Here is a 12,219-nt window from a genome sequence, read left to right as displayed (position 1 = left end):
GAAATCATGTGATGATTGTCCTTCTCTGATTGACTTACTTCATCCAACATAATACCCTCCAGTTCCATCCACGTCGAATCAAATGGTGGGTATTCATCATTTCTAATGGCTGAGTAATATTCCATTGTATACATAAACCACATCTTTTTTATCCATTCATCTTTCAACGGACACCGAGGCTCCTTCCACAGCTGCCCCATTTTACAGATAAGAAAACAGAGGCTCAGAGGGATTTATTTTATTTATGCCCAATCAAGAACTTCTAACCACAGCCCCAGAAATCCTACTCTACTCTCACCAAAAACCTAGCATGTGTTCAGTACTCAATAAATTAATGAATTAATAATGGATGACTCAATTCAAGGACTATGTCTCAAAAGAATTGTGCTTTCATATTCTCTGCGTGCAGCTTTGCCTGTCTTCTTGGCACAGAAAACCAAGACTCCTTAAATAGTCAAATCTGCAGAGGCTCATCTTCCTGCAGAACTCCTGAGACAGGTGTCAACAGTGCCATTTCCTTTTTACTTGGCAGTCCCCACCCTCACAGAATGCGATCAGCCTACCTGCAGGTATGACTGCATTTACTCTTTCTCCTCTGTCCCACCACTTGCTCCTTTCCCACTGGATGGCATTCTGTTGGAGCCCACACTTCCCCTCACCCCCTGCCTCTGGCTTCAGCATAATGAGCCACCTCTGCCCACCTGTCTCCCAGTCCAGCACAGCAGGAGCAACAGTGGCAAGAAGCATATATGGAATTTAAGTCAGAAGACCACAGACAGAGCAGATTCACTGACCCTAGCCCCACAGAAGTGACATTCCTGCTGTTCTAATCTTATTAAGCAGGTGTGGTCTTGTCTATGCCAGGGAGGGCAAGGTGAAGAGAGATCGGAGGCATCCAGGACTCAGGATTATCATTTTCTACCTGTTGAGTTAATCATGTGCAATTTCACAAAATCCTGGATTTTCACAATTAAGACAACTAGAGGGCTGGGTGGGATGGGCACTGAGACATGCCTCTTGCTTGCATACTTCCAGGAACATGGATACTCACACCTGCTCCAGGTAGCTGTGTCTGCACTTAGCCCACTCTGACTTTAAAATTGCAATACATGTTTCTAGGTTTGCCCTTCTAAGTTCTTGGTTTGCCCTCTCAACTATCCTTCCTCTTCCCAGAAATCTGAAGGTAATTCTCACCTTCTGCTATCTTGTATGCCTCAAGATAAACATCTCCAGGGTCTCAATAGTACATCATGTCATATAGTTTCCTCACTCTCCAGGGTCATGTCAAGGATTAGCTAAGGCTGTATGTGTATATATATGTGTGTGTGCATTTTGTAAACTGCAATGTACTATACTCTCTCACTGTAAGAGAGCGTTAGTGTTACTATTACTCCCATAGTCTGCATTCTAGTCATACCTCAACTTCTCACTTTACCCCAAAAATGTAGCTCCAGTTAGTTCAATATCACCAATTTACATAACTTCAAGATGAGAAAGAAGATAGAAGCTCGTATTTAATTAACACAATGTTAAACTTTTTGCATTACTATACATTTAATCCTCCTAACAACCAGTGCTAGAAAGAGATTGTGATTATCCTATTATAAATGAGACTGAGGACAAGAGAAAATACAATTTTCAATCTTGGGCAAGTTACTTACAGGGCAGAGTCAAAATTGTGGTCTGAGTCTGTGGGACCCCAGAGCCTAACCATTTAACCATAAGGCTAGAGGACTTCAGAAGCCATGGTTCTGTTCTTTTCATTCATTAGGAGTTGAGAAGTTTGAGAAAGGGTTCTGTCCCCAAGTAGGAAGTGGTCTGGGAAATGGGCAGGGGGGGAGTAGGTGGTCATGGGGTGTCTCTGTCATCATTCTCAGTGGCTGGAGTTCAGCCCGGACATAGTGCTAAGGAAGCCCCACATCTGCATTTGGCTCGTGTTTTCTTATAGAAGTAGGAGTTGGTCATCAGTAAAAGTACGAATTAGTCCTAGCTCTTCTCCAGGGCCACTGAATGAGTCAGTTCTAAAGAGAGCCCCACAAAATCACAAAATCACAAAACACAAACTCTGGAAGGGGTCTTCATGTTTGGGATGAGCTGAAGGCAGGCAGCACAGTAGCTAGGAGGGGGGATATTATGGCTTGTGTTCAAATCCTGTAGTTGAATAACATTGGGCAATTAACTTCCCTGAGCCTCTGCCCTCTCATCTATAAAATGGGGACAATCATGCCTACCACAGAAGGCTGACTAAATGACCTCAAGCATGTAAAGCACTTAGCACAATGCCAGGCCCACTCTAGACCTGTTAGTTATGATAACAAAGGAGGAGTTAAGCAGCTTCAGTGTGGATTTCAGCTTTCAAAAAGTCATTTTCATTTTGACTTAGGGAAGAAGAAATGTTTGCCCAAACTTCATAATTTTATTTTCCCTCAATTTGGCTCTCATGCAAAAAATAAATAAATAAAAACATTACTTAACTCTTATTTTGTCTAAATTCCTATCACAAATAAGGAACTGAGTCCCACAGAAGGAACAGGACTCATCCAATGTCACAGAGCAAGTAGGGGGCAGGTAGTCTAGAACACTTATAGCCTTCCCTGGCATTTGTTTCCAAGTCCCAAGATCCTTGAGGGAGATCACAGAAATTAGGATAAGAAAGGAAGGTAGGAAATCTGCCGCCCTGTGACCATCCAAGCAGTTTGAACTGATTGCATAGGCTGGTTCTGCATAAGACTAAGTGTTCCCATGGAGGCCACCAGGTCTTTGGTTATTGGGGTTGGAGGTGCTGAAATCGTTCTCTCTCCTCCTGGTCCACTCAGACTGGCATCAAGGAAGTCAGCATCAAGTCTCCAAATGATGTAATATTTGTGCTTAGAATCAAAACCCAAGGGCAGCCCGGGTGGCTTAGCGGTTTAGCGCCGCCTTTGGCCCAGGGCATGATCCTGGAGACCTGGGATGGAGTCCATGTCGGCCTCTCTGCATGGAGCCTGCTTCTCCCTCTGCCTGTGTCTCTGCCTCTCTCTCTCTCTCTCTGTCTCTCATGAATGAATAAATTTAAAAAAATTTATTTTTTAAATAAATTTAAAAAAAAAGAATCAAAACCCAAAATGAGTGATTTTGTGCTAAAGCCAGGACTCAAATGAAGATCTCCTAAATATTCCAAGAGATTACCAATTTAGACTCTCTTTTTGTTTTTTAAGACATTAATTTTTAAAAGCAGTTTTAGATCCACAGCCAAAGTAAACAGAAGGTACAAAGATTTCCCGTACACCCCCTGCCTCAGGCATGCGTAGCCTTCTCCACCATCAACATCCTCCTGCAGAGCAATACACTTGTTACAATTGCTGAACATACAGTGACATATCTTTATCACTCAGAGTCCCAAGTTTACCTAGGGTTCACTGTTGGTGTTGTGTCTTCTCAGACTTTGGACAAATGTAGAATGGCATGTATTCATCGTTACAGTGACAGAGTGATTTATCTGTCCTAAAACTCCTCTGAGCTCTGCTTATTCATTCCTCCCCCTGCCACCCCTGGCAACCACTGACCTTGTTACTGTTCCCATAGTTTTGCCTTTTCCAGAATGTCATAGTGTTGGAATCACTCAGTGTGCAGTTCAGATTGGCTTTGGCTACTCTGGTTTTTATTGCTGCACCAAATTTTAGTATCTTAAAACAACTAGATTCTGTGGGTCAGGAATTTGAACAGCAGAGACAGCTCTTGCATGCTCTATGATGTCTGAGACCTCAGGTGGGAAGATTCAAAGGCTAAGTGTGACTCATAGTTGGTGGACAGAAATCATCTGGAGGTTCATTTGGCCTCATATCTGTCTTCTGCATTAGGATGACTTGAAGACTAGGTTTGCCACTTAGGGAGCTCCCCCTTAGCACAGTGGTTCCTGGTAGGCACAGAAGTTCAGTGCTACAAATAAGGCATTTCCTTTCATAGCCCTCCCCTGGCATCATTCCCACCATCCTCTATGAGTCAAAGCAGTCACAAGTGTATCCTGAGTCAAGGGGAGGGGACACAGATACCTTATCTCAACAAGAAGTGTGTCAAGGAATTTACAAGCATTTTTTTTCTTCTAATGGCACAGTTTCATCTTATGGGTGTATGTCTCAACAACTTAAAAATGCCTGTATGCTCCTTGAAGTCAAGGCCATGCCTTACACCTCCCTTCTCCTCAACTCTAAGAACAGAGCAGAGATTCCGTGCCCAAATGAAATGAACATTATGATCTGAACCTCAGCCTTGACTATGGCTTCCAGGCAGGGCTCTGGTTAGGGTTGGCACTTACTTCTGTAACATCCTTCCTTCCTCTCCCCATCTTTTGCCCCCTCATCTCCTCACCTACTGCATTGCTAAGACTAGTCAGTTCTACTTCAAAATATATTGTAAGCCCCTTCCCTTTCTCCCCATCCACACTAATGACAGCCTTTTCAGAATACATCACTCTCCTGCCAAAAATCTTTCACCGACATCCACTGTTCTTCAAGTAAAAGCTAAGTTTTAGAACCAAAGGATCATTAGTTTGCAAGATCTAGCCTGTGCCTACTCCTCTGACCTCATTCAACTCATCCCCCCCTTGCCCACTGTGCTTCAGCCTCACCAGCATCCAGGGCACTAAGCCCTTCCCACCTTCAGACCTCTGCACTTGCCCCCGTCCTGGAATGCCCACCCTGTAACCATTTGCCCACCTGCTTATTCTCATCCCTCAAATAGGCAACAACTCAAAAGTCTCCTCCTTAGAAAGATTCCTCTAGACACCCTCTCTCCAGTCCTTTCACACCAATTATCCAAACCTGTGATGACTATGGTATGTTTTATCTTCTTGCTTTCTGCCTTGTTTCTGTTTCTGGGTCTCTTCACTCTTTTCTACCTCTCTACCCTCTGCACCTAGAATCCTCTCTGGCGCACAGTATGTGTTCAGTAAGTATCTGAAATGAATGAGCGAGATGCAAAGCTGCATAGCTTCTAAGAGCAGAAGAAATTGAGCCCGTAACTTTATTTACTCTTAAAAAGGCACTTAAAAAGTGGTCCCCTACCCTTGTTAGTTATCTGCTGGCTAACACAGGCTACACTTTATAAGATAGAATGGAAAGAATTGGAGATTATTAGTGCTTTGGAGGGGTCCTTAGAGATCATTTAATTTCTCATTTTGTAAATGAGAAAACTGAAAACCAGAGAGGCCATAGGATTTTATCCAAGACCATATCCTTTTCTACATAATATAATATGTCTTGGTGTTTAATTTCTTTAATTAAACAAGCAATTGTCCATTGGAAAAAATGAAAACTGCATTGAAATATTTCTCACAAAGATTGGAGCTCCCCTAGTCCCACTCCCTTCTCCAGGAGAGACCACTACCACTGTTTCTACTTTGGAGCGAATCTTTCCAGGCCTCTTCATATGTGCTTATAAATAAACATATTGCATATTATGTGTCTATATAGCTGCACCATAACATTTGACTATCTTGAAAATTAGTGGAGACTTATAAAAATATTTCTTTACAAATGCATTTCTTAAAATACTAGCAGCCACAGAGGTTTCGAGGAAAGGGATTCTATCCTGTGCTACCCAGTGATAGACGGTAGCCCATAGGGTAGCTGACCTGCTGAGAGGGGTCTGGTGGGATTGGCCACATGACAGCCAGGGAACAAATAAACTTTTCTTTCTTCAACTATTCAGTATCTGCTGATCTGGGTGGAAAATGAAATTCTAAACCTTCCTGGTGACAAGATGCTGACTGGTTTATAGGAATTTATTCAACAGCTGAATAACCTCTTATTGCTTTTATCTGTAGAGGTCAAAACTAGAAGAAAGAAAACCATTTCAAAAAGACAGTGGTGGAGGAGAGCTAAAAAAAGGAAAGAAGAAGAGTTTGCTGATTAAGACTGAGAGAGCTAGAGTGAAGGAGGCTAGGCTGAAATTTTGAAGCCTCACTTATCCTCAGTTTCCCTATCTGTAAAGTGGAGATAAAACCAGTACTAGTGGCATGGTACCTAATACATATGTACCCCTAAACATGGGAGTTATTTGTAAAGTGAACAAGTGGTAATGACTGTGTTAGATGCCTTCTCTGGTACTTTTCATTGATCAGGTAAGACAAATTAAACCTGGTCATGAGTCATAAATATCCAAGATCTTTAAAAGAAATTAAATACATTTTTATGGGATCCTAAAAGTATGGTGGGAGCTCCCCCATAGCAGAGTGGTTCCCTGTAGTCATGGAGGTTCAGGCTGCAAGTATGAGTGTCATAGCATCAGGGTTGAGTCAGGGCTGGGACAAGCCCACACCAAGTGCAAACTAAATTTGTGGAGGAATTAGCATAGCACAGAGGGTGAAGAGGAGCTACACTTGGTGGAGAGAAAAATGAGTGTGTTTCACAGAAGGATGCTGAGCCATACATGGAATAAACATGAAAGCACAAGCTGATTTAGGAGGCCCAGTCTTAGATCCAAAAAATTCCCACAGTAAGCTAGAGTCCCTGTAAAAACCCTCTCATTACTCATGTAAACCTCTCATTACTCATGTAACTTGAAGGGTTTCTTCACAACCAAAGTGCCTTCCCAGGGGAGCTTTCTGGTTCATCACTATATGCCCCAGTGCCTAGCAAAATGCCTGGGCCATGCATATTAGCTCAAATGATTTTCTAATGAAAGATATTTCCTTTCATATTCATTCATTCATTCATTCATTCATTCACACATTTGTTTATTTATTCCACAAATAAGTAATTAAATTTCTTGAGTACTTAATGTGTCCCAGCAGGGGTCATAGCTTTGATGAAGACAGCAAAGATCCATACTGGTGTGGAACGCACATTCTGATAAGGAATAGAACATTAAGAAGTAAGCCAATAAATAAAATATTGTAGTTGTTGCTCTGAGAGTTAATCAGGGAGGCATGAGAGACTGGGTAGAGGGGAATAGGAGAGATCTTTAGTAAGATGGGTGGGGGATCCTCTCAAAGATAATGTCTGAGCAGAGAACTGACCAGTTTGAAGGGGCCAGCCATGTGTGCCAATGCTAGCCTTGTGTGCCAGAAGGCAAGCCAACTTGAGGCTGGAGTGATTCAGAAGGTCTGAGGTACATGGTAGGTAAAGTGAAGATGAGATCAGAGAAGGTGTGACTAGAAGGAACAGGGGGTGTAGTAGATCCTTTTGAAGCCAGTATGGTGAAAGGAAACTAACAAGAAATCCCTGTAGCAGTTTTTCCATTGGCTGTTTCAATTCCCCATACATATATCAGGACAGGGTTGATATTCTACTGTTGTGCCGAAGATCGCGAATCCGAGAAACCGCCAAGGAGCTGACACTGATGCAAACACACGAGGGTTTATTTACAAGCTCAAGCTTGGGTCCAAGTATACCCAACACAGCAGAGCAGGGATTTGGCCCCCGAGGTGGGTTTCAGCTTAGTTTTAAGGACTGGTCTAGGGGACCTCCAGAAGGGCTGGAGCAATTCCTCAAGTTCTGTTTACATTTTGATGTGGGGCCTTCAAGGGCATTGAGCTCTGTTCTTATTTTAATAGGAGCTTCCTGCCACTGGCTTGGGTTCTGTTTTTATTCTAATATGGGGCTTTCTAGGACGTTAAGCTGTAAGCTGTTTTCTTCCTGTAACTGAAGTAAGGTAAAGTTCAGCTCTTATTCACAGGGGCCTGGGATGGCTGTACTTGTGCTAACGCTGAACTTAAGGTGGAATGGCCTTAATTTTCTGGGCCTCCACACTACACATACACACACAGTACAACCGAAATCCATTCCCTTGGGTCAGTGCACATGCCATGCCAGTTTTTAAGTATTTTGAATATCATCCTTGCATCAGAGCCAACTATGTGATAAGCACAGAATTGTATACATCAGGTGCAGGAGAGGAAGAAGAGAAGCATAATAAACAACTCTTATCTCCTGCAGTTCATAATCAAGTTAGGTAATAGTGACATATGAATAATTCAATTATGCCTTTCTTTTTTTTGCGATAAAAATAAAGTGCTCTAACATCAAGGAGAAGAAAGCATGAGGAATTTGGAAAGGAATTTGGCCGCAGAGAGACCTACACTGGCACCAGAAGCTGTGATGGGATGATACAGTGCAGGAGGTGAGACAGGCAGAGTGAGAAGCCTGAGTGAGAAACCAGGGCTGTGCATCAGGATACATACACGTGAGAGCGGTGAAAGGGCTGGCAATGACAGGTGGCAGCAGGGGCAAGAAGTGGAGTATGAGAGGGAAAACAAGACTAGAAATACTAATGTGGGGTGGATCATGTGTGCTGTAAATGTCTGTCTCAACTTCCACCCTCTCTTGTCGGCAGCAGCAAACTTTTGAGAAGGGACAGGGCACTATGGATAAATACTGACTGATCTTCACCATTTTCCAGCTGTTTGAGCTGGAAAAATCTTTCCATCTAAGTCACACTTCCCTGATCAGTAAAACTGACAAAATACCAAACTTCTTGGGGCAGTTGAAGATGAGGGGAGGTAACAAATACAAATGCCTAGCATGCAGGAAATAACACACAGTAGTAGTTTCTACTGTGGTGCAAAATTTATGATGAAGGTAATAATGCAGCCCATGCTCAGAGTTACTAGGTGGAGGGGTAAGAAGGATGAACTGCAGGTAGGGAAGAAAGAGGAGCATGGGGACCATATTTAAATAATAATCATCTTCAGAGCTAGAGAGACCCTAAATGTCATCTAGTTTAACCCTCCCACTTTACAGATAAAGAAAAGGTTCAAAGACGGGAGTATTACTTGTTAGAACCAGGTAACTTGACTCCCAATATAATTCTCTTTTCTTCACATGTTGTTTCCCTGATCGTTTCTTTACTCATTCTTTAGCCAACAAATGGAGTTCAAAACAGAACAAAATTTACAATGCATACTGCTTTCAGTAATGTTTACTGGAGTTTTTGTTTGTTTTCTTTTTTTATATATTTTATTTAAATTCAATTTGTTCAGCATATAGTATAATTCCCAGTGTTTACTGGAATTTAAGCCAAACTAAAAGAGGATGCCATTTTGTTGACTCAAATTAAAGTGACTGGCATTACAAGGCATCCTTACCCCCAAGCTAACATTTTCAAACCTTGAAGACCATGATTCATTCACACCTGTTGTAGGGAGGAGAATGGGTAGGAATGTAAAGAACAGCCCCTGGACCTGGGACAGCTCATCCCCATTTGATGCTAATCACATGTGAATGCTTGAGTTAAAAAGACATCATTAAAAGTACATTAAGTTTAATTATGCCGGCAGCATCAGGCAGGGAGAGGCACCGCATTAATGCAGAATGCATAATTAGATAAGACCTAATCCATTAGATTCTTATTTGTTAAGAAATGTGTTTCATCAGTGTCACTGCAAGGAGTGGCTTGGAAACCAGTTCCCAGGTAAGGGCATTTCTGCCACCTTCAAGGCCTTCAGTGACACAGACTACCATGGGATACTGACAGGGCCATGCTGCTGACTTGCACGCAAGTCATGGAGGGCAAGTTCCAGGATTCCAGGAGGCAGGGCCCAGCTCCCTCCTGTTTTTTGTATGGTATGACAAGAGTCCTGAGACAGAAGTGAAGAGACTTGTGCTCTATTATTATGTCAGCCATTTCCTAGCTGTGGGATATCTGGATAAGCTATTTAACTTCAAAGGACCTTGGTTTCCTCAGCTGTAAAGTTAACAAGAATGTGAGGAAAAGGGAACCCTGTGTGCTATTGGTAGGACTCTGGACTGTAAACTGATACAGCCACTATGAAAAATAGTATGGAGCGTCCTCAAAAAATTAAAAATACAAATATCATCGATCTAGCAACCCCACTTCTGGGTTTATATCCAAAAAAAAAGAAGAAGATGTCATTATCTCAGAGATACCTGAATTCCCATGTTCATTGCAGCAATATTCACAAAAACCAAGATATGGAAACAACCTAAGTGTGCATAGATGGATGAATGGATAGAAAAAACGCTCGTGTGTGTGTGTGTGTGTGTGTGTGTGTGTGTATACACATAATGGAATATTATTCAGCCTTTAAAAAGAAGGAAATCTTGGGGCACAAAGGTGACGTAGTCAGCTAAGTGGCAGGCTCTTGTTTTCTGCCCAGGTTATGATCTCAGGGCCCTGGAATCCAGCCCGGTGGCTGGCTTTGTACTCAGCTAGGAGTCTGTTGAAGATTCTCTCTCTCCTCTCCCTCTGTCCCTCCCCTCACTTACTCATGCTCTCTTGTTCTAAAATAAATAAGTATATCTTTAAAAACAAAAAGAAGGAAATCCTGTCATTTGCAACATCTGGAAGGTGTTATGCAGAGTGAGTAAGTCAGCTAGAGAAAGACAAATGCTACATGGTATCACTTAAATGTGCAATCTAAGAAATAAAAAGAAAAGAAAAGCTCATAGAAACAGAGTAGAAAATGGTTACCAGAGGCTGGGGTGGGGGGCTAGGAAGAGAGACATGTTGGCAAAAGAATACAAACTTTCAGTTATAAGATGAATAGTCTGAGGATCTAATGTGAAACATGGACTACGGCTGATAACATTGTACTATAGATGAAAAATTGCCAAAAATAGAACTTAAGGGGTGCCTGGGTGGTTCAGTCTGTTAAGCATCTGCCTTCGCTCAGGTGAAGATCCCAGAAGGCTTGGGCTCCCTGCTCAGTGGGGAGTCTGTTTTTCCCTCTGCTCCTCCTCCTCCCCCTGTTCACGCACTCTGTCTCTCTCTCAAATAGGTATATAAAATCTCTTTAAATAAAAAAAAAAAAAGAGCAGAACTCAATAAATAAACCTAATCTCAATAAATAAACAAAAAGTAAAGATAAAGATGTGAGGTGAGGGAGGCATTATTTAACTCACTGGGGGGTGGGGATCCTTTCACAATGTATGGGTACATCCAATCTTCTCATTGCACACTTGAAATATCTTACAATTTTGTTTATTATTCTTCAAGTAAAGCTGAGAAATAAAATGAAGTGTGATTGACTCATAGGGTTGATATGAGGGTGAAAGGAGACAATCCCTGCACCATGGTTAGGGCTGTGCCTTAAACATTCTATGTTCTTGGTAGCTGGTTTTTGCTACTGCTGCCATCATAATCACCATTGCTACCAACAGAAGATCTATTATTACTCCATCATCACTCTGTGAGAAAATGATTTTCCTCTCTGAGCTTCCACTTCCTTTTTTATAAGCTAAGATGGTCATCCCTAATCACCTCAAAGGTTTTTGTTTTGATTTTTTGTTGTTATTTTTTGCTGGGAGAGCAGCCTTAGCTTTGATCAGATTCTCAGTAAGATCCCACAAGTGTCAAGAATGACCACACATCTTATGTTTTGAGGCCATGGACCCCTTTGACAATCAGACAAAGGAATATGAACCCCATCCCAGGAAAAAGGCACACATGCACAGAAACACACACATGCACTTCCTAATAAAGTTTGAAGAAGATTGTGGGACTTGCATGAAATCTACTTGCTGTCCCATCTGTCCACGCACCCTAGGGTAAGAAGCTCTGCTCTAAAGTTCCCTTTTAGCAGCCTACCTCTGGGAACATGCCCCTCGTAGGCCTCCATGGCCAGCCTGTGAAATGGGACCACCCAGACCTTCTGAGCGGACTGTACCACACTTGTAGGCACAGCACAACTATGAAGGCTCTGTCATCAACTAAGATTCAAATTCTAACCATTTCCCACCGGTTGTATATTCTCTGGCAAGGTACTTCAACCTCTCTCTCTGTCTCAGTTTCTCCTTCTGACTGGTGGGAGGATTAAATGAAATCATGAACAAAAAAAGGACAAGCTCTAGCACATAGTAAACTCTCAGGAAATTTTGGCCATGTTATTACTATTTTTGAAAACCTTTGAGGACATCTAACCCAACCCCACCCCCATGTTATAGATGGTAAATCTAAGAGTCAAAGGAATGTCCAGAGAACAAAGATCAGCACCAGTCACAATGAAAGGACCTTTAGAAAATTACCCAAAAAAGGAGGCCTCTAGACATGTGGAAATTTAAACAAGCACACACAGAGAACAGGAGAAGTGGGGAACACAGGACCCCAGGCCCCAGGTCAAAGAGATGGCAACACTTGCCAGTGCCAGTCACATTGCTCAAAGACCATAAAAAACATTCCAGAGACTAAAAAGCACTGCCTGCAAGCACAGTATGTGCTGAAGCCCACAGCCAAGCAAGACTGGCTGTGGGAAGCAGTTGGCTTGATCACAGCTGTCTCCCT

The sequence above is a fragment of the Canis lupus genome, chromosome 4, assembly GCF_048164855.1.
Source record: "Canis lupus baileyi chromosome 4, mCanLup2.hap1, whole genome shotgun sequence".
NCBI lineage: Eukaryota > Metazoa > Chordata > Mammalia > Carnivora > Canidae > Canis > Canis lupus.
The sequence above is the reverse complement of the archived record's forward strand: the minus strand, read 5'-3'. Positions refer to the sequence as shown.